The following is a 23,721-nucleotide window of genomic DNA, read 5'->3' as shown; positions in this document are numbered from 1 at the left end:
TATGTGAAGTCTGCCAATCCGTATTGGGCCAGCGTGGTGGACTATTAGCCTAATTCTACACATTCTAAGAGGAACATTGAGCAAAATATGTTGTTGGTAGTGACCATGATAAGAGCAGCTCTTTACCGTTACGGTTTTAATAAGGTATTCGTTTCTATATTTAAATGAACTGTTTATCGGTGAAAATTATGAGACAGTGTGAACAGACGCGCTTTATGGTTTATTAATGAGTGTTGCAGTTAAGTTGTTGTTCTATCACAGAAGCAAGGCTGTCTGTTTTAGCTGGTGGGAGGCTTCGGCCGTGGCTAGTTACCACCCTACCGACAAAGACGTACCGCCAAGCGATTTAGCGTTCCGGTACGATGTCGTGTAGAAACCGAAAGGAGTGTGGATTTTCATCCACCTCCTAACAAGTTAGCCCGCTTCCATCTTAGATTACATCAGGTGAGATTGTAGTCAAGGGCTAACTTGTAAAGAATAAAAAAAAAAAAGCAAAACTAAGCTTTACCATGTGCAACATTTACCGACTTTAATTAGATGCTTCCTAACACCTCTGTTATTTCACATGCGGTTCTCTAGTGTGTTGTGTTTGCTTCTGCAAATGTTTTATGTAACACTAGCTGACGCCCGCGACTTCAGTTTTTCACAAATCCCGCGGGAATCATAGATTTTTCCGGGAAGAAAAGTAGCCTATGTGTTAATCCAGAAAAAAATCCATTCCCTTTTTCCATTCCAAATTTCAGCCAAATCGCTTCAGTAATCGTTCAGCGTAAAGAACGAACAAAAACACATACTTATACACACACACACACACGCACTTACATACAAACTTTTGAATTTATAATATTAGTGTATCTTTTCAATTCGGGAGGTAAAACTATCAAAAGAGCCAGCTGAAATAGATTTACAACCAAAAGTTACAATAACATACTAACACATAACGACACATAAAGGGTGGATTTCATCCTACTCCTAACAAGTTAGCTCGTTTCCATCTTAGATTGAATCAACCATTTACCATCAGGAGACATTGTAGTCAAGATCTAACTTGTAGAGAATAAAAAATAAAGATTTTCCTGACAATCCGAAGTACTCTAGAACGTTTCAGGCAGATGGTATAACAATGAGAATAAGAATTGGTTATTTAGAAGGTAGAGAGCCTTGCTTTAACCTTGAGCTTTACCACTTTTTAAATCAGGTGACAAAACTGATGTTAATAATTATAGACCAATTACAATACTGCCAACACTTAGTAAGGTTTTTGAAAAAATCATTTTAAATCAACTTTTAAGTCATTTTAATTTAAATAATTTATTTCACCCTGAACAGTATGGTTTTACTAAAGGTCGCAGTACAACTGATGCAGGTGCTAAACTTTTAAAACATATATATGATGCATGGGAAAATGCTAAGAATGCTATTGGTGTATTTTGTGATTTGTCCAAAGCATTCGATTGTGTTGACCATAACATTCTTTTACTTAAGTTAAGCCACTATGGCATAAAAAGTGTTGCACTTGATCTCATCGCCTCTTATCTTAGTGATAGAACACAAAAGGTATGCATAAATGATTCAAAGTCTCGCGGTTTTTCTAACACAATGGGCGTCCCACAGGGTTCAATTCTGGGTCCTTTTCTATTCCTAGTGTACATAAACGATTTACCACACCATGTTAGCGGCATCTGTGAGATAGTACTGTTTGCTGACGACACATCCCTAATTTTTAAGAGTGACAGAAGTAAAGATAATTCCGACGATGTAAACCGTGCCATATCGCATGTGTCGCATTGGTTCACTGTTAACAACTTACTTTTAAATGCAAAGAAAACTAAATGTATTGAGTTTTCATTACCAAACGTTATAAAATTAGATAAGTCTATAATGATCAATGGTGAAACACTAGAAATAGAGAATTCCACAGTTTTCCTGGGAGTGACCTTGGATTCTAAACTTCAGTGGGGTGCTCATATAGAAAAACTGTCAGGTAAACTCAGCTCAGCTGCTTTTGCAGTGAGAAAAATAAGACAGTTTACTGATGTTGATACAGCTAGACTTGTTTATTTTGCGTACTTTCACAGCGTAATGTCTTACGGTATTTTGTTGTGGGGCAAGGCTGCTGATATACATTCTATATTTGTACTTCAAAAAAGAGCAATTCGAGCAATATATCAACTAAAATCACGCGAGTCCCTTCGTCAAAAGTTTAAAGAAATAGGCATTTTAACAGTAGCCTGTCAGTATATATATAACAGTATAGTTTATGTAAGACAAAATATTAATTTGTACAAACGAAAAGGAGATCTAAACCCACGTCTTACTAGACACGGGCATAAGTTAGTTATTTCTGCATATCGTCTCCAAAGAGTTAAAAAATCTTTTGTGGGTTTGGGTGTACTCTTCTATAACAAGATCCCCAAGACTGTGATGGACTTGCCAATGCACAACTTTAAGCAATGTGTTAAAAAACATTTACTTAGTCGAGGTTACTACACTATTGATGAGTTCCTTAACGACAAAGGTGCTTGGAGGCCATTGGATCAGCTTCCACCTTCACACAGGAAATAAAACTATAAGAAATTGTAATTTAATTGTTATCAAATGTAAATTGTAATACTGTATGACTTTTTTCAAAAGAGCAACTGTTGAGTTTCTTGCCGGTATCTTCTCAGCAGAACCTGCCTTCCGAACCGGTGGTAGAATCTTTACAAATAGTCAACTGACGTGTCAAAAGTGCTTGTAAACTGAGCCTACTTGAAATAAATGAATTTTGAGCTTGGCAAGTGTAGATATGTTGGTCCATGGGATCCGGAGCATTGTCCTCCAACACCATATTTCAAAAGCGTCTATTCTTATGCGGTATGCAGATTTTAGGGTCCACACCCTATCGAAGTTATAAAAACGTAATGCTCATACGTTTTCAATTAAGAGACAATTTTAGTGGGACTGTTAATTAAACGGGAATTCCATCACTTCGCAACGTTTCAAAGTTCACGGTAAAAGCGGCGCTTCCTAAGCTTCTACTTACTCCCGAGCTCACTGATAGACTGGAAACTTAGCTACTCGGTCCTTAATTACATGTAGAGGAGACAGCTTGTTTCCATTGTGTGTTTCAGTTCGAAATAACTAAATAGTGGCTACGTTAAAACTGCCTTTGGAAGCGGAATTAGTTATCCTTCTATTCCGTTTACGGGTACGTACTACGTTTAATGTAAAAAATCTTTGATTCTTCAGCTGTCCAATGGTGTAATTAAATTTTGGACAGTTTGAGTAACGTAACTGCAACAGAGGGCCTAGTGGCAGTTTGATACTGATACTATCGCGTTTACGTAAACGCGAATTTCTAAGGAATCGAAACAGCGCCATCTAGTGGCACTACTGCACAACTGTTTCAATTCCATATAAATTCGCGTTTACGTCAACGCGATAGTAACAGTATGAAAATATTGAAAACTCAGACTAGGCACTCAAAAAACTGTACTCCTCGATTTCGTTACAGTCATTTCGTAGGAATGACACCCTAGCAGCATATTTAAAAGCGTATTTACGTCAAAAAATATATCCCACCAAAAAAATTTTCATATAAAATAATACCAAGGCTTGCACTGTACAAAAGTTTATATATCTATAGAAGCCAATGTTTCAACTCTACACACCTCAATCTAACACACACTCTCTAGTCTAATTACATCATACCGCAAAATTTGGACTTTCTAGCAGTCATCATCATCATCATCATATCAGCCGATGGACGTCCACTGCAGGACATAGGCCTTTTGTAGGGACTTCCAAACATCACGATACTGAGCCGCCTGCATCCAGCGAATCCCTGCGACTCGCTTGATGTCGTCAGTCCACCTGGTGGGGGGTCGGCCAACACTGCGCTTACTAGTGCGGGGTCGCCATTCCAGCACTTTGGGACCCCAACGTCCATCGGCTCTTCGAACTATGTGCCCCGCCCATTGCCACTTCAGCTTCGCAACTCGTTGAGCTATGTCGGTGACTTTGGTTCTTCTGCGGATCTCCTCATTTCTGATTCGATCACGCAGAGATACTCCTAACATAGCTCGTTCCATCGCCCGCTGTGTGACTCTAAGCCTTCTTATGAGGCCCATAGTTAGCGACCAAGTCTCGGAACCATAGGTCATCACTGGCAACACGCACTGTTCGAAGACTTTTGTCTTCAGGCACTGAGGAATTTCGGACGAAAAGATGTCGCGAAGCTTCCCGAATGCAGCCCAGCCGAGCTTTCTAGCAGTGTCAAGACTGAATTTCATAAGCGTACAAAATACGATGGCACGTTTCGATTTCGAGAAAATGTAAGTAGTGTATTGCACTACTATTTTTGACTTGGAAGGAGCATTTTCGTGACCCCAGATTAGCCATGTTTAAAAACGTTATTAGCTTTAATTGGAAATACTCAGTGAAATACCTTTACCTTAAGTGGACATTATAATATTTCTGCTTAGGAGAATAGGAAATTGCAAAAAAATTTATCAAGATGGATGGATGGATGCTTTTGGTTATTTATAAATGATAAAGTGATTTTGTAAAAGAGTAACTGCTGCATTTTTCTTTAGAATCTTACCTTTGAAACTGACCGTAGAGTTGGAAAGATAAGATGACTAACTTTCAGCTTTCATAAAATGGCGAAGATCTAGTCATCACAGGATATATATCATGAGATTACAAAGTTCGTGTTACATTCCTGACAGTAACGGGGCTCCTCACCAATTGTCGAGAAGTTTATCACAATACAGAGGCTTATATCATTTGTATCCCGTATACAGTATTAGAACAACAGCAATTACGCGGGGTTAACCCCTTAATAACCCATTTGTATGCAGATTTAACTATATTAAGATAATTTAATAGATCATATTTCTTCTGACGTAATCTCCGTGGCGTATTACATTAAATGCCTTTGGACGATCAACTTTATTAAGTTTTTCCACTAGTGCATTGCTCAGTAAGTATTTTAACTCCGTAGAAAACACTTTTTATTAATTTTGAACTTTACTTACAGTGTTTACTAAAATTATATAAACTTTGTGTCTTGATTTTATTTGGATGACTAATGGTGATATTAAAAAGAAATTGTTTTTTTGTTATACTCCATAACGCATGAATGTAATCCCATTTGATAAATAAAATATATGATATGAACATTGAATTATTATGTACTACGTAGTAAATAGTAATTCAATGAATATGAATAATAACAATAATCTTTTAATCATAAAAAATGAAACCGACTTCGAAGATGTATTTCAGATATTTTGATTTTAACACAAAATTCATCATCATTCATCATTCTCAACCCATATTCGGTTCACTGCTGAGCTCGAGTCTCCTCTCAGAATGAGAGGAGTTAGGCCAATAGTCCACCGAGCTGGCCCAATGCTGATTGGTAGACTTCACACACGCAGAGAATTAAGAAAATTCTCTGGTATGCAGGTTTCCTCATGATGTTTTCCTTCACCGTTTAAGACACGTGATATTTAATTTCTTAAAATGCACACAACTGAAAAGTTGGAAGTGCATGCCCCGGATCGGATTTGAATCCACGCCCTCCGGAATCGGAGGCAGAGGTCATATCCACTGGGCTATCACGGCTTCCACTGCGCTATCACGGCTTGTTTTGAACCTAGTAGAAAATAAATAGCCTTTTCATTCAATTATTGTTCATTCAAGTCTCAGATATTTTAAGCAAATATCGCTATTTTTATTTCATGCAACAAATAAAGCTCATTTTAATAATATAAAATGCGTTACTTCTTGATCCGAACCTTTTCAAGTTTAATTAGGCTCTCGAGTAAATAAAAAGAAATCTCACTAAAAGCCCTATTTACGCCTCGGTATCTTCAGAATAAATTAAACGAACGACAATTTAATATGACAGGATCACCTCGACGAACTCGTTAAAGTGTTCCATTACTTTAGGTTAATGAAATTCCATGTCCATAGTACGTCTACAGAGATCGTAATTATTATGAACTCTGTAGGATATGTAACATTTAGTATTTACGATACGACATAAAAATCCTACGACTATTCGCAGACGTCGACGACGTTTGGACAAACATTTGCCTATTTTAAGTTTTATAACATAGCGATATTCGGAAACCCACATAATAATAGTCAGTCTAGTAGTTCCGAAAATACTTTGAATACCTGTTAAATTAACACACTAAACTAAATTCGTTTGGTCTGTTATTCGTTTTTATAGGTATCAGTATTTGTAAACGTAAACGTTATTGTTAGGTTTTAATATTTTGTAGCCAAGAGCCGTGATAGCCCAGTGGATATGACCTCTGCCTCCGATTTCGGAGGGTGTGGGTTCGAATCCGGTCCGGGGCATACACCTCCAACTTTTCAGTTGTGTGCATTTTAAGAAAGGTGAAGGAAAACATCGTGAGGAAACCTGCATACCAGAGAATTATCTTCATTCTCTGCGTGTGCGAAGTCTGCCAATCCGCATTGGGCCAGCGTGGTGGACTATTGGCCTAACCCCTCTCATTCTGAGAGGAGACTCGAGCTCAGCAGTGAGCCGAATATGGGTTGATGACGATGAATATTTTGTAACAAGGTTTAAGAGAACAATGTACCTTCTACCTATTGCCATCCATTCTTTATAGTAGAATAAAGAATTGAAGAAGTTTAAAAAAAAACACTGGATTACTATAATAAGGTAACACTACTAGAAATGTAATATCTTAGCTGTAATGACACACCTGCTTAAATTTACTGTCCCTACTTGTATATTAAACTTTGAAAAATGTAATGCTTCATGAATAAAAAAAATGGGACCACCCTGGAATCAAACCCTCCAAAATAAAAAAAATTTCAAAACCCTCCAAAATAAAAGCGATCAAAATCGGTCCATAAATGACAGAATTATCGCTGGACATACATAAAAAAAACATACATACAGCCGAACGTAGAATCTCCTCTTTTTTGGAAGTCGGTTAAAAAATATCAACAACCTACCTTACCTACTTATAAATAGCATTAAAGATTTTATCGTAGCGAAGCTGACGAATGCATATCGCGTCGTATTCTATAATTGTACCAACAAAAAAAAGAAACAATCTCAGCCGATCTCCGTCCAGCCGTAGAAGTAATTACCGTGGCAAATGCATGAGATGCGGGCGTAAAAATTCATTAATGTCAAACTCGCACCATTCATCAATCACCAAATGATTGATCACATGTTAAAACTTGTTTAGCTTAGCTCATTGTTTGTTAAACAACCAATTTTTATCGGAGTATAATCGCTTCTTCCACTTTGGCGACTGATGTTTATCGGTGGTAAATTGTTTGTGTTGTGGAGAATGATGGAGCTTTTATTAAAATTAACTGAAGTTAAAATTATTAACGCTTGTTAATATTGAAGCTTGGTAAATTATAAATAAATTCTTTTTTTTATGTATGTTATACCTACTCCTCTTAACGCTTGACCGTAATCACCATTGACATTGACAAGTAAAATATGTGATACAAATAGAGGTGGAAATTAGTGATCTTAAAGTGAAAAATTGCGGCAGAGCGTAAGTAGGTATTTAATGCATTTTTGTAATTTGTATCTTATTTGCCATTTTCCTGTTTTAGCGTTATGTGTATTAATTACTATACTCTGAGTAGATAGTGAAAATTTTAAGAAATTAAATATCACGTGTCTCACACGGTGAAGGAAAACATCGCGAGGAAACCTGAATACCAGAAAATTTTCTAAATTCTATGCGTGTGTGAAGTCTGCCAATCCGCATTGGGCCAGCGTGGTGGACTAATGGCCTTACCCCTCTCATTCTGCGAGGAGACTCGAGCTCAGCAGTGAACCAAATATGGGTTGATAATGATGAGTAGATAGTGTTCTTGGTAAAATATCATTGCGTGGCATACAAGCCTTGATCCAGCTTTTCAAATACACCCTCACTTTGTGGGAAAAACAGAAGCTTCAAGACAAATCTTTGCAGAGCGTATCAAAAAAAAGAACTGATTGATTTGGGGCGTAAAGCAGTAGTTAAAATGGATGCTTGATAAGCCAATGTAAACTGACATCCCAAGACAAAATGGTAATGTTTCACTGAAAGTGCATACTAATTTGTTTCTTTTAATATTACAGAGTTCACATAAGGATATACATCGTTAAATATGAAAATGTCTACTAAAAAACTTGTATAGAAATCACTGAACAAGTAACATTCAAAGTAATTTTAATCTCCAACGCAAAAAAAAATCCTTTGGGGTTTTTCAAAATTTTCATTTTAAGGTAGAATACCTTAGCGTACGCCCGTGACTTCGTCCGCGTGGAATTAAGTTTTTCACAAATCCTGCGGGAACCATGGATTTCTCCGGGATGAAAAGTAGCCTATGTGTTAATCCAGAACAAAATCTATTTCCATTCCAAATTTCAGCCAAATCGCTTAAGTAGCTGCAGCGTAAAAGAGGCACAAACATACTTACACACATTCACACTTACACACAAACATTCGCCTTTATATTATTAGTATGATATTAGTGTAACTAGACTAGATTAGTAAAACAAGTCTACTACAAAAATCTAATTTAGTTTCAAAAAGCATCGCTCATTCATTTATAAATTAAATTATATTAAAACCATATTCGCTAAACAATACAACAGTCGTACCTTTATCAAACGGTTATTCAAAAAAATTTCGCGAATTAGCGGACATTATTAAAAAAGAAAACCTTAATCCTTTTAAATGACACACAAAATGAATAAACACTCAACTGAGTCATCCCTCGTAAGCCTCTGTCCACGAAAGTAATCCTCAAAACGTCAAACGTAATCCAACTTTGAAATTCCAGGTTTGATTTGCACCTCTGAGGTGATACCTTGCGGTCTTTACAAAAATAGGATAGGTGTTTACAATAAGATCAGAGCAACGATTTGTCGTACGACAAAAAGTTAACCTAAATAAAACGTTTAACAAAAATAACGTAGCTTATTACACTATTGATATATTAGTGCTCGCTGCTATTGTCATCTATATTCTTTAGGGAGGTTTGATATGATTATTTATTTGCTCTATATATATAAAATAGACTCTAAAACTGCTGGACAGGTTTGATAAATTCTTTCATCAATGGATCGTGATAAATTGCTTATAATTTTAAAAATTATAGCTATTCTATGTTTTTAAACGGGATGTTATTAGGCAGCAATATATTACTACATTATGATATATATGCGGTAAGTAGTTTATAGCCGAGGCGATATTGCTAGCCCGAGCCATAGGCGAGGATTACGAGTAAGCAGAGGGTGTATTTGACAAAGCGAACGTATGTCATACGATGTTTTAAATAACATATTTGCGAGGAAGGAGGACAATATTGACTATATGCAAGCCTCCTGGAGCGCCTGTATAGGCCATCAGAATTATAGGCGCGGCGACAATAAAACATTGAAACTTCTCCAAAAACCAAATATACATAGATAGCTAGAATTAATCTAAGCCGCGGTGAATGGACACAAATATAACAAGACAAAATAACTTACAACAAAATGTCTACAGTGAGCTTTTACTATGAATTCAAACTTATTTGGGCATCGTAAGCGACACCTCAGTTTCTTTAAAAATACCTTCGTTTATAGGACAGACTTGCCGCGATAAAAACGCAGACTCAACCGAGCGTCCTCAGATGAGCTCCTTTTGAATAATTTACACCTAAAGACATCGAAAAGAGGACTTACTCTTAAATACAGTCCACAATTGAGTTATTACTTCATTATCTCTATTTCATTCCAATAAGGTTCTTTTTGGCGTAACATTTAGTTTCGTAGGTGTAAGATTGAGTTGGTTTTTTGGTATCTCGACATCACAGCCTGTCACGGCGAGTTTTCTTTATTCGTACCCAAGTCTCTGTCAGATTTTTTGTGGCGGTTGTGATATGCGTTACAAATTAAATGCTTTTAATATGTCTTATTAGAATACCTTCTTTGTCATAAGTATCGTGTACATCAAACGCTGAGGCTGTAATTAAAGTATTAAGTGTTATTAATAGCTCTCATCTATTATACTCCTACATACGTTCAAGTAATATGTCTGCCTTTAATTATTGTAAGAGAAAACCTTTCTCATAAAAAAACAAAGGTTCAGTGGCTCCAAGGTTAGTTCTAGAGTAAGTCTGAAAGGTTTTGGGTTTGACTCTCATCCTATTATCTCAGTATATTAAGCTAACTTGAAATAAACGATTATTATTTTGGCTAAAAAAAGCAACACTAAAATCATTTTATAACTGATTATACTGACCCAGGAGAAATACCACAGTCGTGGATATTTTCCAAAATCAAAAATCAAAAAAATCATTTATTTCAATTGGGCTTAGTTTTCAAGCACTTTTGAAAGGTCAAGATTATGTCATAAATTAATTTAATTTAATGGTGGTAATAATAGTCGAAAACTTAAAACTAAAGTTACGAGGGTTCCAAACGCGCCTCCAAAAATCATGTTAATCTTAAAACTTCGTTTGTATAGTAGGATACGCCAATTCTGTTGCTTTTTCTATGGTGCATAAGAGTAGGTTTCCTGTATACTGGTATTGCCGGAACAATACTCAAGGGCAGATCGAACGCTGTCCGATCCGACAGTGTCAAGACCTCATAACACCGTACATGGTGAGGGAGTGTGAACAGAGGCACGGACGCCGCGAGCGCATCGTAAACTAACGCGCGACGAATAGTTTCGTGAGGACACAGATCAAGTGATATGAGTAAGACCAACATAGTGATGAAACAGTTGTAATAACTAACTAATTAAAACATAAAACGTTTCATAATGAGTGTTTTCTTGACGCACTAATCGCTCGCATCCAAATATTTGTCGCCTAAACTTCATTTATATAAATGGAATAAAACACGTGAACTATAATGCTTTGTTAAAGATTTTTATGGTGCTAGATACATTGGCATTGATTTCATCATGATGTTTTTATATATGGTGTAGTGATATAATTATCTGTATAACACAATATGTGTAATAGGACTAGACGAAATAGCATAATGGTAGTAATACTACACAACTAATCAACTTACCATGTTGATTAGTTGTGTAGTTCACCGTAGCAGCTGTATCTGAGAACAGATATAAGAAGTAACAAAAGCGTTAGCTTTTAGCGATCTCTGTTCTGTGTCTGAGACTATATATAGATACTCAGGATACAGGTATCAGTAGTATGAGGTCAATTTGTATTTTGTATAACTGTAACTGCTTACTGTTAATGGGCCAAACTGTTAAACTTTGGTAGTTATGGCGAATTTGTAGCCAATATCTCCTCTGTTGTTTAAGTACATTAAAGTAACTCATAGTTGTCTACTTCTGAAATACACTTGGAATAGTACATACGCTTAGAAAATCGTTGTAAAATAGCAAAACCTAACAAAAAATTTAACTAACTATAACTTGTCAAAACCTCATTTTGTAATTAGTAGGTAAAATAAAACTTGGATAGTACAAAGAAGTCAATATACTGTTCATACTTACTCTACGACATCACGACTGGCACCAAGGGCTCACCTTAAATGGCTGTTTTTGATACGCTTAACATTATAACCCCTGATATCACGTACAGGATTATTATAATGTCTTAGTAACTCAGAAGACAAGCGGTTAGCGTAATCCATATCTTGTGTTTATAATTACTCATTGAGGGTAGAACTCAAAATGTCAACGTTCATTACGGTTTCTATATAGTTTACTATTTATATTAATAATATGTATTTACATTTTTAAATTAATAAACAAAACGTATTACTGCCTATATTAGATTGTTTTTTGTGTCATATTTTATTTTATTAGAATATTTATCATTTTGTTTTGTGTGTCATATTTTATTTTATTAGAATATTTATCATACGACATAATGATATATTTATATATTAGTTTATTTTATGATATTTATAATTATTATATAATTTGTGTATTATGGTTTATGTATTAGTGTGTAGTTATTTGTATGTATGTATATGTACAATATTATTACGTACACACCACCTACAGTTGTCCTAATAAGTTCCTAAGCCTAAGGTTGCCTGGAAGAGATCGCTACTAAGCGATAAGGCCGCCTTTTGTATTCTACTTTTTCTTGTGTTTCTGTTTTGCTTGTTTTCTTTTATTTTTGTGGTGTACAAATAAAGTGTATTAAATAAATAAATAAATAAAATTGTTAATGTTATCGCCGTTTAGTGTTGGAAATAGTAGTCTGTGACGGATATGACGTCGCTCGATCTCGTGTTGGCTTCGTTGTGCTCGTGGCGTTCGAGCCGTCCACATCTCTTGTTGTGTAATTCTTTATGGGTTACTTGTGATAGGCGGGGAGAGTGACTTGAGTTTAAAAGGGGAGTGTTTGATATCAGTCAAAGGATCCTTTAACCCTACACACATCGTTCACAAGTACGTGACTCCACTCAAGGTCATTCTCTGCCATTCTAGGATCTTGTTTGGGTTACAGTTTGATTTGTTTATTAAGTTGTCCTGACAAATGTTGTGAATCATAACCTTTGTTCAACATTAGTTTTCTTATATTAGTAATCACCTTTGAGTCCTATAATATTAATTAGATCGCCTAAGTGAGTAGTACTTAGTTGTTGTTTAATATTAGAAACTGCTCTATGCACTGGCTACTGAGGGTTGTCTTACTGTTTTAATCTATGTAGGCTTTCATTGGTAATTCATATTACACAAAATAAAGTCAATTGTTCTAAATATTTTCTAACCCTTAAAACGGAGAAAACTGACTTTTACCATTTGCAGGGGTTGGATACCAGGCGTGCAGCGCACAGCAGGGAGCAGGATGAATGCACGGCGCTGAAGTTAACTACGTGATACAGTTCCTTTCCTTTATGATCGCCTGGTACATGCTGAGATCTTCAAACGGAGTAAATATGTATTTTTTGCAAAATTGTTTGAAATTCACGTAAATTTACTGACAATAGTTTCCTTTGTACCGACTTCAAAAGTTAAGATGAAGAATCTGTGGATAAAGTTCTTCTAGACTAATAATATTTTAAAGAGGTAGGAATTCATTTTTTATGTGATTGTTTGATATGAATAGGCTCCGAAGCTATAGAATTTTTATAAAAATTCTTTCGCCGATAATCTATACACTGTATCAGCGAGTAAATTAGATAATAGGCTTTATTTTATTCTCGTGTTACCACGGGAATCTTTGCTACGCGGGTGAAACTGCGAGGTGTCTACTTGTAACAGATATTTTAAAGACAGATTTAAACGGATTTAAACGTCTAGCATAATGTAACTTGTAAGATCGTCTTCATGAGCTTTCAGTAGTAATAAAGTTTAACGACCAATATCCAATTTCCAAAAAAATACATATATCGCTCATTTGCAACAACATTGACATTTCTCAAAAACTACTGTTTTACAGGAGAGCATTTTCAAGGTTTATAATTCGGTTTACGGGAGAAAATCTTTATTTTTGTTGTTTTTATAGATTAAACATGACAATGTGATTATCATTATATATAATAAAAAGTATAAAACTTTAAGTTTCATATTTATTCAAAGAGATACGAAGGTTTTTGTGACACCAGGTATCACTAGTGTCATTATTGCAGATAAACAAGATATTTTTTTTTAATTATGTAGGCTTATGACGCTATACACGATAAAATTTTCTTCTTTTGGAGTCGATAGTTAGTAATTATCACAAAAAATGCCGATATAGAAAGAAATATTTATTGACGTTTGGAATAAAGAAAATGAAGAACATAGTAGTTTAAAGTATTAAATCTGTAAAATCAACAATTGGCTTACGTCTAACTATCGTTATTATTACAGGAATGGCACAAAGTAAAGAGACACAAGTTCCTAAGTCATAAACTCCTCTGTTGGCATTCGACAAACATAGCATTCTACCTTGTTAGTTTTTAAATCACAAATGGTAAAATTTAAAACATTTAACTTGCTTAAGCTTTTTATTCTCAACATAATTGTTTTTCTTTTAAATGGTTCTCGTGGTCATCTTTTCTATTTTCTTTAAAATCCGTATAAATGGTACATTAGACTCCTAGGTAAATATTTTATAAAATTTAACATAATTCCCATAAGGTTGGTTATTTTGCTTTTGAGCTCAACATAATTACTGTGAATATCACTTATTTTCTTACTTCCGTCTATGAAAACCCTTGTTGTATTGACTCTCGTTTAATGGGACTCTATTTTTGGTATAATTTCGTATGCTGTCTCCCTTTATGACGTCGTCCAGTTTTGGGTGCTTGTTATGTGTACCTCAGTTATCATCAGCTAATATATAATTGGCCAATAGCCTGAAGACAAACGTCTTCGAACAGTTTAGCTTTTTAATCACATTTCTCCGCCAACTAGCTTCATTTTTTGCTTATGTTTTCTTTCTATTTTAGCTTGGACTTGGAATATTTCGTGATGAAGTTGATGGAATTGCAATTAAATTCTGTAATAATAGGTTAAAAAACTACTTCTTTAAATCACTTCAAGTATATAAAACACTAACCCTCTCAATAAGTATCATCATGAGAGTCTATCTGATAATGAGCTGAACGACAAATCATCGTTATTCTCTTTGTTATCTGAAAATTACTAAAAATTATGTTAATTTCAAGTTTTAGTTAAAGATCCTACAGTCCCATTACTACAGGCTACAATACCGTTCCAGTAAAGAAATTGTAAATTACTGTGATGAATTACTATTACTATTGTGTAGTAAGTACTTATAACATAAATAAATACAGTGAAGAAGGTACTCACTGATTTCTGTACAACTTCTTCATTGGTTGTGTTTCTTTTATCGTGCAACGCTAGGATTTTTTTACCTCTCGAGTTTCTTGGAAACGACATTGTCTGTCTGAAAATTACATTTTTATTATTGACTAAAACGACGCATAACAATTTATAATTAAAATTTAATTAAAAACTCACTGTTAATTTTATACAATAACGGCTTAATAACAAACATATTTATGATTGCAATGAATGAAATGTTTTGCTTATTATCAAAAACGACATAATAACTGTTATTATTAGTTGTAATAATAATGTTTTCTGCAGTAACGTCATAACACAAAATATGTCTGTACAGATATTATAAATATTTATCTGCATGAAAGGCATATTAGATATTGTGACGAAATGCTTAAAAACATTTATCAATGAAGTGTGTTGAACTTACCTGTAAGAACATTCTAATTCAAAAGATGTCCTCCTTCATGAGTACCGTATAGCCGGCCGCTATTTTGCCTCATTCACAACTGAACATATGTCACTGTTGTCGCGAGCCGCGAGAGTTAAAGAGACAGCGCTACAACGACACTATAAAAAGAATTTGCGCTCCTTTTCTAATAAAAGACCTTAGATAAATGATGTTTTTGCAGCAAATAGAAAATCGAATTTTCTACATAGCTGTATCAATAACTCAATTATCATAAATTTTGAGTTGTGTCTATCTTGTTGCGAATGAGCGATATCGAAAAAACCATTGTAAAACTATATGAAGCAAGTGTATACAAACAAGTACTTATTTTGCAAAATGCCTTTGTGCCTTTCAGGTATGACAAGCCCAAAGGAATGTCTCGCTTTCACAGCTCAAGAACTTATAAGGACGTGAAAGAATTCGCTTCACACCCTTGAGAGACCCATCTACGTGTATATTGTCCTTAAACGTGATATTTCTATCAAAAGATCCAATTTCGCATACGTCTGTAACACGTGACGCGAAAAAAGCCAGGGCTGACAAAGACTTCAAAGTTTGCAAGTATGTATGTTATTCATTATTTCTTGACTTCGTTGCTTTTTAAAAAAAAATCCGCTTGACTTCTCACTTGATGTTAAGTGATGATGGAGTCACTCGTCGTTAACGTAGTATCGCGTTAACTTGAAAAGAATACCTTTAATAAATATTGGCCCTTATTTTTTTTTTTTAATTCTATGACCGACAAATTGATCAATGCGTCAGGAGACCCAAGAGCTGGCGCTTATTTAGCGCAAAGGATAAGTCTTGCCATCCAGAGGAGTACTTTACTACTTCGTGGATATCATAGAGTAGGGAGATGATATAGTGGTATAGTGAATTTTTAATTAGCTATTATATACCTGAATATGAACTTATACCCTTAGCAAATTTTCGAGTAGTATTATATCAAATAGTAGATTGTTATACAAGGGGCTAAAAAGACCCATTATATACGAGGTATTTTTAGGGCCCGAGACGAAGGCGAGGGCCGCCTAAATAGAAACCGAGTCTATAATGTGTTTAGCCCCACGTGTTACACTCTGCTTTTCACTACGATTGCGAGAAAATAAAATAGTTTAGTACAATATTCAATGATTTATTTTAGTTGAAAATTAAATATACAAAGTCTACAATTTTGGATATTAAGCTGATAGATGCTTTTACCCAGTAACATAATTTCCGACTACTGTGAAGATAAATAATAAGTATGTAAGATATACGTGGGAGATAATAGTTTAAAAAACTCCTTTCGTAAGTGAATCCATTCGTTGTTGTTTTCTCCACTTATAAAATTTTTCGTAGGTAAGTACCTATTTAAGTAAATGCGTCTCGACTTTGATGGTAACAGATTGAAAATTTCATCCATCTCCAAATTAGGATCACCATTCTCACTAGATAAAGACAATAATAACAATTATTGTTGAAAAATATGTAAGTTACGGTCACAAATTGACAATGAATTTCTGAAAAAAATCAAGTGTTTATTATTCACGCCAATTGTTTTTTAAATTCTCGCTTTTTAATTTTATTTTTTTCACATGAGAAAGAGGCAAAGGTATTACACCGTAAAGGATGTCCCATGTCTTCAAATCTCGCTCTATTCGCAACTCAATAAAAATTAAATAAAAAAATAAACGCATTCCACAGACAAGAACGCTGCATTTCATTCCAATTTAAAGTTTTTTATTTATTTTTCAAAACAATCAGTGCCTTACCTATAATGATTCTATTATCGAATAAAACCTCCTCCGTTTTATAAGTAGGCTAGTACTTGGCTAGTACTCGTAACTGACAAGAATTAAAAAAACAAAATTACTTTAGCCCCTAGAGGCTAATATGCTTGTTTAGCCCCGCTGTGGAGTGGTAATATGACAGTGTTTTTGAGCAAGAGTAGTGAAAACTTCTTTGCCGAGCGTATGCTTCGATAGGATCGAACGAATTTATATTATGTATTTTTACTACTCACTAAAAAAAAATATATAAAGATAACACCCACGATCAAGACTGAATCGTAACTCACACTGTTATAAAAACTTTGTTACATTGCGTCAATGAATGTATATTTGAAGTTTGCACAACCATGCTTAAAAATAACAAATTGGCATAAAAGTATTTATATTCTAAATTTTTAATTATCGTTTTAGTTTTAATTGCTATATGACTCAAATTACTCTTAACTTTATTATATTTTGTTAACGATTAAAAAAACGCCGAAGGTTCATAATCGTGTATTTATCCAAGAAAGCATTTTGTGCACTCGCAGTTTTCCATATCGCGATGTTTTATCGAGCGATCTGCGCCCCCCGCCGTCTCGATGATCCATCTTCTAGGGAGCAAGGTCTCCGCAGACGGGCGTTTCTAGAGAACGTTTTACTTATTACTATAATACGTTATTTGTTATTATTTAAATATGAGTGACGTCAACTTTTGTGTACACAACAACAACAAGTAATTTTCTACACTTCGTGACGATATTCCTTTCCATTCGCTGAGAGAAATTGTACATAATCACACTAATATTATAGAGGCGAATGTTTGTGTTGTTAAGTGTGTGTTTGTTCCTCCTCAACGCTGCGGCTACTGAAGTGATTTCGCTGAAATGTGTAATTGTGAATTAAGAGTGTAATTTGGTGCAATATGTAATTTGGTGGTTACTAATGGTTCTGGATCTCAGATTCTGGAAAAGTTAGGAGCCTGATATTTGGGTAAATGATATTTCAAAGTGTTAGTTAGCTTCGTTATGACAATACAAAATACACAATTTGTAAAACTTTTCTCGATAGTTTATTTTTTTGAAAAATACATGTTTTGCTCACATTTTGCTTTCAATCTCAGGAAAAGCAAACTTATTTTCTTAAATTTTTGTTTTATATAGAATATTAGGTATATATCTTGAACATAGCCATTTTGTTTTTCGTTATGTTGTTTAATTTGCTTGCAATTAGGTGAAAATGGTTTTGGCGCGTCATAAAATTTGCGTCGCACGTCAATCGCTCCGTGCTTTTCACTCACGTGAAAGTCATAATTCGGCGTCTCGTTCGCGCTTCGAATTTTATCCATATCGTACCGACGCGCTGCGCGCTCTTAAAAAATAGGCTGTATAATAACACGCGCAAATAATATTAGCGTTAGACGAGCGTTAAAAACGCGCGTCTGTATCAAATTGTCGCGCACTCCGATGATCCGTCTTCGTGCAAACACGCGCGAACGCGTGATTCCACCGGCTGGGGCGAGGTGTTATTTATTTTGCCCTGGCTAGTGTGACGTCAACTTGGTGTGAAACTTACAACAAAGGGCAGTTAGTTTGATATGAAATGTGTTTGTTGGTACACGGCGCTTCGTGTAGCTGTTGGTGGAGAAATATGTTATCGCGATGATGGTAATTAAAAATTGAACCATTTTTTTATAGTTCACCGCGCAAGACATGTTTTATATTCGTATCAATAGTACTTTTTAATGAATTAACTTGTGAAATTGAAAATGCGTTTACTCTTAGGAAAATGTACTTACTATTCCAGCTACTGCATCATCATTATTATTAGATAGATGACCACTGCTGGACTTATGCATCTTGTATAGACTTCCATACATTACGATCTTGGGCCGCCAGCATCCAACGGCACCCTGCAACCAGCTTGATATCCACGGTCTATCTATAGGCGGTCGACCAACAAACACTACAAATTTCCGGTGTGGGTTCGCCATTCCCGAACCTAGGGACCACAACGTCCATCGGGTCTTCGTACTATATGCCCCGCCCATTGCCACTTTAACTTTCCGATACTTAAGCTATATTTTTAAATTGGTTCTTCTGCGGATTTCCTCATTTGTGATTCGATCACGCAGATTTAATGACAGCATCGCATCATCGTACTATGATTGACTCTGGGCCTTCTAATGAGGCCTATAGTTAGCGACAAACCACTTACCTACATTCGTTGACATTGTTCTCTAAGATGGTAACGGCTACGACACTTTAATAAATACTAGTTTGTTAAATTCATTGGCTTGTACGCGTCATCATACGGGAAAGATGCATTGCTTAAAAGTACCTACTGCACAAATCATACTAGAGTAATGTAATCTAACCCTAAACTAGGTTACATTCTGACATGGTACAAAGTTGCTGTAAATAATGTATGTAAAGCCTCCAATTTGCAGGGAAGCAAAAGGCCGGTAATTGTTAAAGTTCGCTATCGGAGTAACTCGACGTTACCGCAATAAACACTATCGCATTACGGAATCAAGTGCCTCCAACCCTTTGAAGTTGAAAGCGATAAACGTTCGACAATTAAAACTTTGCGAGTCCATATTTTCGGGTTATTAAGCAAACGGCTCAACCCTTCAATGCAAAGTGAATAAATTTACCCACAACTTTAGAACGTTACACATTCGAGACATGTCTCTCGATAAAATGTGCTTGCATATTTAGCATTAAAATATAAACAATGAAGTCCCGTAACGTATATGATTATTCTTACGGTACGGTAGGAGAAAATACCACACAAGAATAATGTTATATATGATATTTTCTACGATGTCCAAGTAAATCCGGGTGGCACTGCTGACTAAATTAGCTAATTTCGCTTAAAAGATAAATAATTATTCGATCTTGCCTGATCCAAGCCTAGCTTACTCATTTAAAATGCTTCAGAGTACTTTTGATTGTTTTAGATATTTGATAATTTTATATAAGTACCTACCTATAAGTAAAATTAAGAATCAAACGAACTTACTTTGTGATGTTTGATTCCAAGTATTATAATTTAAAGTTTTTTTTTTTTTAAATTTAATTTGTCATATTTTTTATAATATGAACAATATTCCCATTCCCCTCCAACTAGTCGGGAAAGACTGTGCTAGGAGTGGGTACGACAATAGACCAACGGGACTGGGATCGAACCACCACCCCTTGGTGTCCGGTGTGAGTTCAACCGCTCTTACCGTTGAGCTATTGAGGTTAAAGCTAAAGTTCTAATTGATAGACAATTATGATAACTATGCAGATCATGTCTGCTGCATATAATTGTCGTTGGCTGCAACACGAAATATTGAAATTTTCTTTGCCTCTAGATTACTTGTGTACATTTAGAATTTTATATTTTCTTTTTTAAGATTTATTTAAAATCAATTGTTGCCATCTGCATGAACCCCAAAGTCTGTTGTTTAAGCATTTCCAGTCCATATTTGCGGGTTATTAAGCAATCGCGTTAACCCTCCAATGCAAAGTGAATAAATCCAACCCCCGGCGATTTAATCGTTAAACCATGACTCACGCATATTAAGCAACCCCATAGAACATATTTAAATGCACGTTACGTGATTTCCTCGTAAGAGATCTTTCACGGTGAACTTCCTTTGGATTGGGTTCCGTGAATTAAAAAAATTACAGTAACTATATTGCTTGTTAGTAATTTTGATCAGAATAGCAATACAATAGTGAATATGAATTCACGTGACTTAAGAAGTACTTACCATAGCTAGTTTATCCACTAAAGTTACATAAATTTAGTGAACAGGCCAGCTGGTGTCATGGTGACTGAGGTAGATGTACCTAAACATACTCGTATAAAACCAAACGTCAGCTTTATCGTTCTATGTTCTGTGTCCAAAACAGATAAGTATGGTATTTAAAAAAAAACTGCATTATATAGGTGCTTGAGCATTTTAGATCGCAATCACTTACCTAATCATATATACATTAGTCGAAATCATAAGTCCTAAAATAGTCGTGTTATTTTGTCATTAATGAAGTATTTTTCGATCCTAGCCTATTCACTATAAACATCAAATCGATTGACAAAATTTCATTTAACTAGTGTGTAATATCTAGTAAGCACCGGATGACAATTTTACATAGAATGTGAATTTCGTATATGTCAACTAGCATACGTCAAAGATAGTGAATTAGCCCGCTGGTAATATTGTACCTAAACAAAATACGGTTACCTATAGTTACCAAGTAAATAACGCTTTCGAATTTTAATAAAAGCGTCGGATCGTATCAAAGACGATACTAAATGACATTTAAATCCTTTTGAGCGCCAAAAGACGACATCAAAGTGAGGAATTGTGTGGAACCCTCCCGTTTTCCGTAACCCGTTTGACAGTTGTGTTATTTTGACGTGTGTAACGAAGGTGAAAAACAGCCTACGTAGGGGCGAGCGAGACGGCGAGGGAATTGATTTACAACCATCACTCATGTGTTGCTTAGGCTTTGCTTTTTAACCATTGACGCAAAAAGAGGGGTGTTATAAGTTTGACATGTCTGTCTGTCAGTCTGTGGCTCTGGAGTTCGAACTTTGACAACTTAAGTCTAGCAGTCCTGGGATACATGCATGGGATGAAATGAATGCACGCCATTGACGATCAATTATTCTCTCTGCAGCACCCACGACTATAACTGATCGTGTATTGGTCGCTGCGTGCATGACGGCTCGACTTATGAAACATCTTCGCTGCCGTTTACGCTGCAGAAACGTGAGAATAATTGACCTTCAATGGCTGACTGAAGGTAGAACGATGTAGTTCCCGAGCAGACTCTCTAATATATAAACTCGTTTGTTGTAGAATACTGATACACAGGCAACTTAGACTTAAATCCGAATGGTCTAAGGTTCGATCTTCATCATTTAAATCCACTCATCTTGCTATGACTTCGCTTAGCTGTAAGAGAAAAAGGAACATTAACCATGTTAATGTTAATATTGCAAAATATAGTCATTCAAAAGTTTATTAACATTTAGCACAAACATCACCCACCATTCCCGGGTGGCACTGGGTGGTGGGCGGCGGGTATTGCTTATGGAAGCATCGCTAATGGCTATCCAATTGATTTATGATCCCGACGCATGCAGTGTAAACCCGCTGTTTCCGCCACATTTGATTTCCACATGCGCACCGTATAAGTGATTTTATGCTTCAGCTAAGTGATGGAACTTTTGTGTTATATTTATTGAGCGAGAGGAACGATGCTACGCTGTTTTCATCGAATTATTATGCACTTACTCTAGCAGCTTGCTTCCTCATAGGAGAGGGGATATGGAACTTACCTACCAAGCTGCTGCAGGTTGGCGAGCTATAGGTATTAAAAAGTTATGTGTTAGTCCAGCCAATATCACGCACTACTTTAGCGCTTTCTCAGCGCTTTCAACTTCAATCCGAAAACCGTTAAATTTACAGAAAAACTGTACTTTTTGTAGACAATTTTATAAGAAACATTTTTTATAATATTTGCAAAAAACTGATTTTCGTAACCTATTTACCTTTGTAACTTTGATAGCCGGCACGATATCGATGCCGATTTTTCACATCTTTATAATAACATCTTAATAAAGGTGTATACAAAAATTCAGCTCACTAGGAATTTTTCCCCAGATAAAACCTAAAACTGGACTAACAACCTTAAAGTAAAAAAATAATAAAAATAAAAATTGATTGATTGATTAAACTTTGTCAAAATAGATAAATTATTAAAGTAAGCTGTATGAATAAAATGGTAGGCTATTAATTTTGTTCAAACTGAATTGCTCCGTATTGTGTCGTAGCGAGAATCGCTATTTATTTAGATGACGTTGCGGAATGCATCTTCTGTACATAATTTATGTATTCTGTGACCCGACCCAGGATTTAAACCCACGACCTCGTATTCCAAAGTCACATAGGGTTAACACTGGAACAAACGGGGCAATTCTTGATGTACCTTTTATGTTATATTTATTGATTGAAGTGAGCTTTGCAGTTTTCTTCACCGAAATATTATTATTAGTATAGCTTCAACAGCTGGGTAAACAGCCGAAATCGACACAGAAGTCAATGGGTGATCCAATGATGCTACTCCAAAATGTTGAAAATTTTAATTATGTATTATAGTATGATTTTGTCATGATATCGTTTCATAATAATCGCTTTAAGGCGAAAACATTGTACATAATTTTGTTTGTCATCTTTTGTCACCACATGTTTTGAGTAAATATATAATCGATGATTTGACTATATAATAGACTATTGTCGTACCTACTCTTAACAGTGTTTTTTTGACTGTAACTATTCGTCATCTTATCATATTTTAAATACATTGGCAAATACCGTGCCGTGATAGCCCAGTGGATATGACCTCTGCCTCCGATTTCGGAGGGTGTGGGTTCGAATCCGGTCCGAGGCATGCACCTCCAACTTTTCAGTTGTGTGCATTTTAAGAAATTAAATATCACGTGTCTCAAACGATGAAGGAAAACATCGTGAGGAAACCTCCATACCAGAGAATTTTCTTAATTCTCTGAGTGTGTGAAGTCTGCCAAATCCGCATTGGGCCAGCGTGGTGGACTATTGGCCTAACCCCTCTCATTCTGAGAGGAGACTCGAGCTCAGCAGTGAGCCGAATATGGGTTGATGACGACGATTTAAAAACATGCCAAATAATAAGCCCATACAAACAAAGTAGCAAGTGAATGCTAGTAGGTACTTTAAAAAGTT

At 35.5% G+C, this 23,721-nt stretch overlaps 1 long non-coding RNA gene across 1 annotated transcript in view; it reads left to right on the top strand.

Moving 5' to 3' along the window:
- LOC128198651 (uncharacterized) overlaps window positions 1-15,906 on the top strand; it is a 72,520-nt gene extending 56,614 nt beyond the window's left edge. The window contains exons 2-3 of the long non-coding RNA XR_008251376.1: window positions 12,774-12,898; window positions 15,563-15,906. This is a non-coding gene — a long non-coding RNA (uncharacterized LOC128198651). The remainder of the gene's footprint in view (window positions 1-12,773; window positions 12,899-15,562) is intronic.
- The last annotated feature ends 7,815 nt before the right edge of the window (window positions 15,907-23,721 follow it).

Source organism: Bicyclus anynana, chromosome 13 (assembly GCF_947172395.1).
Source record: "Bicyclus anynana chromosome 13, ilBicAnyn1.1, whole genome shotgun sequence".
Taxonomy (NCBI): domain Eukaryota; kingdom Metazoa; phylum Arthropoda; class Insecta; order Lepidoptera; family Nymphalidae; genus Bicyclus; species Bicyclus anynana.
This window is presented reverse-complemented; position numbering and strand designations above follow the sequence as displayed.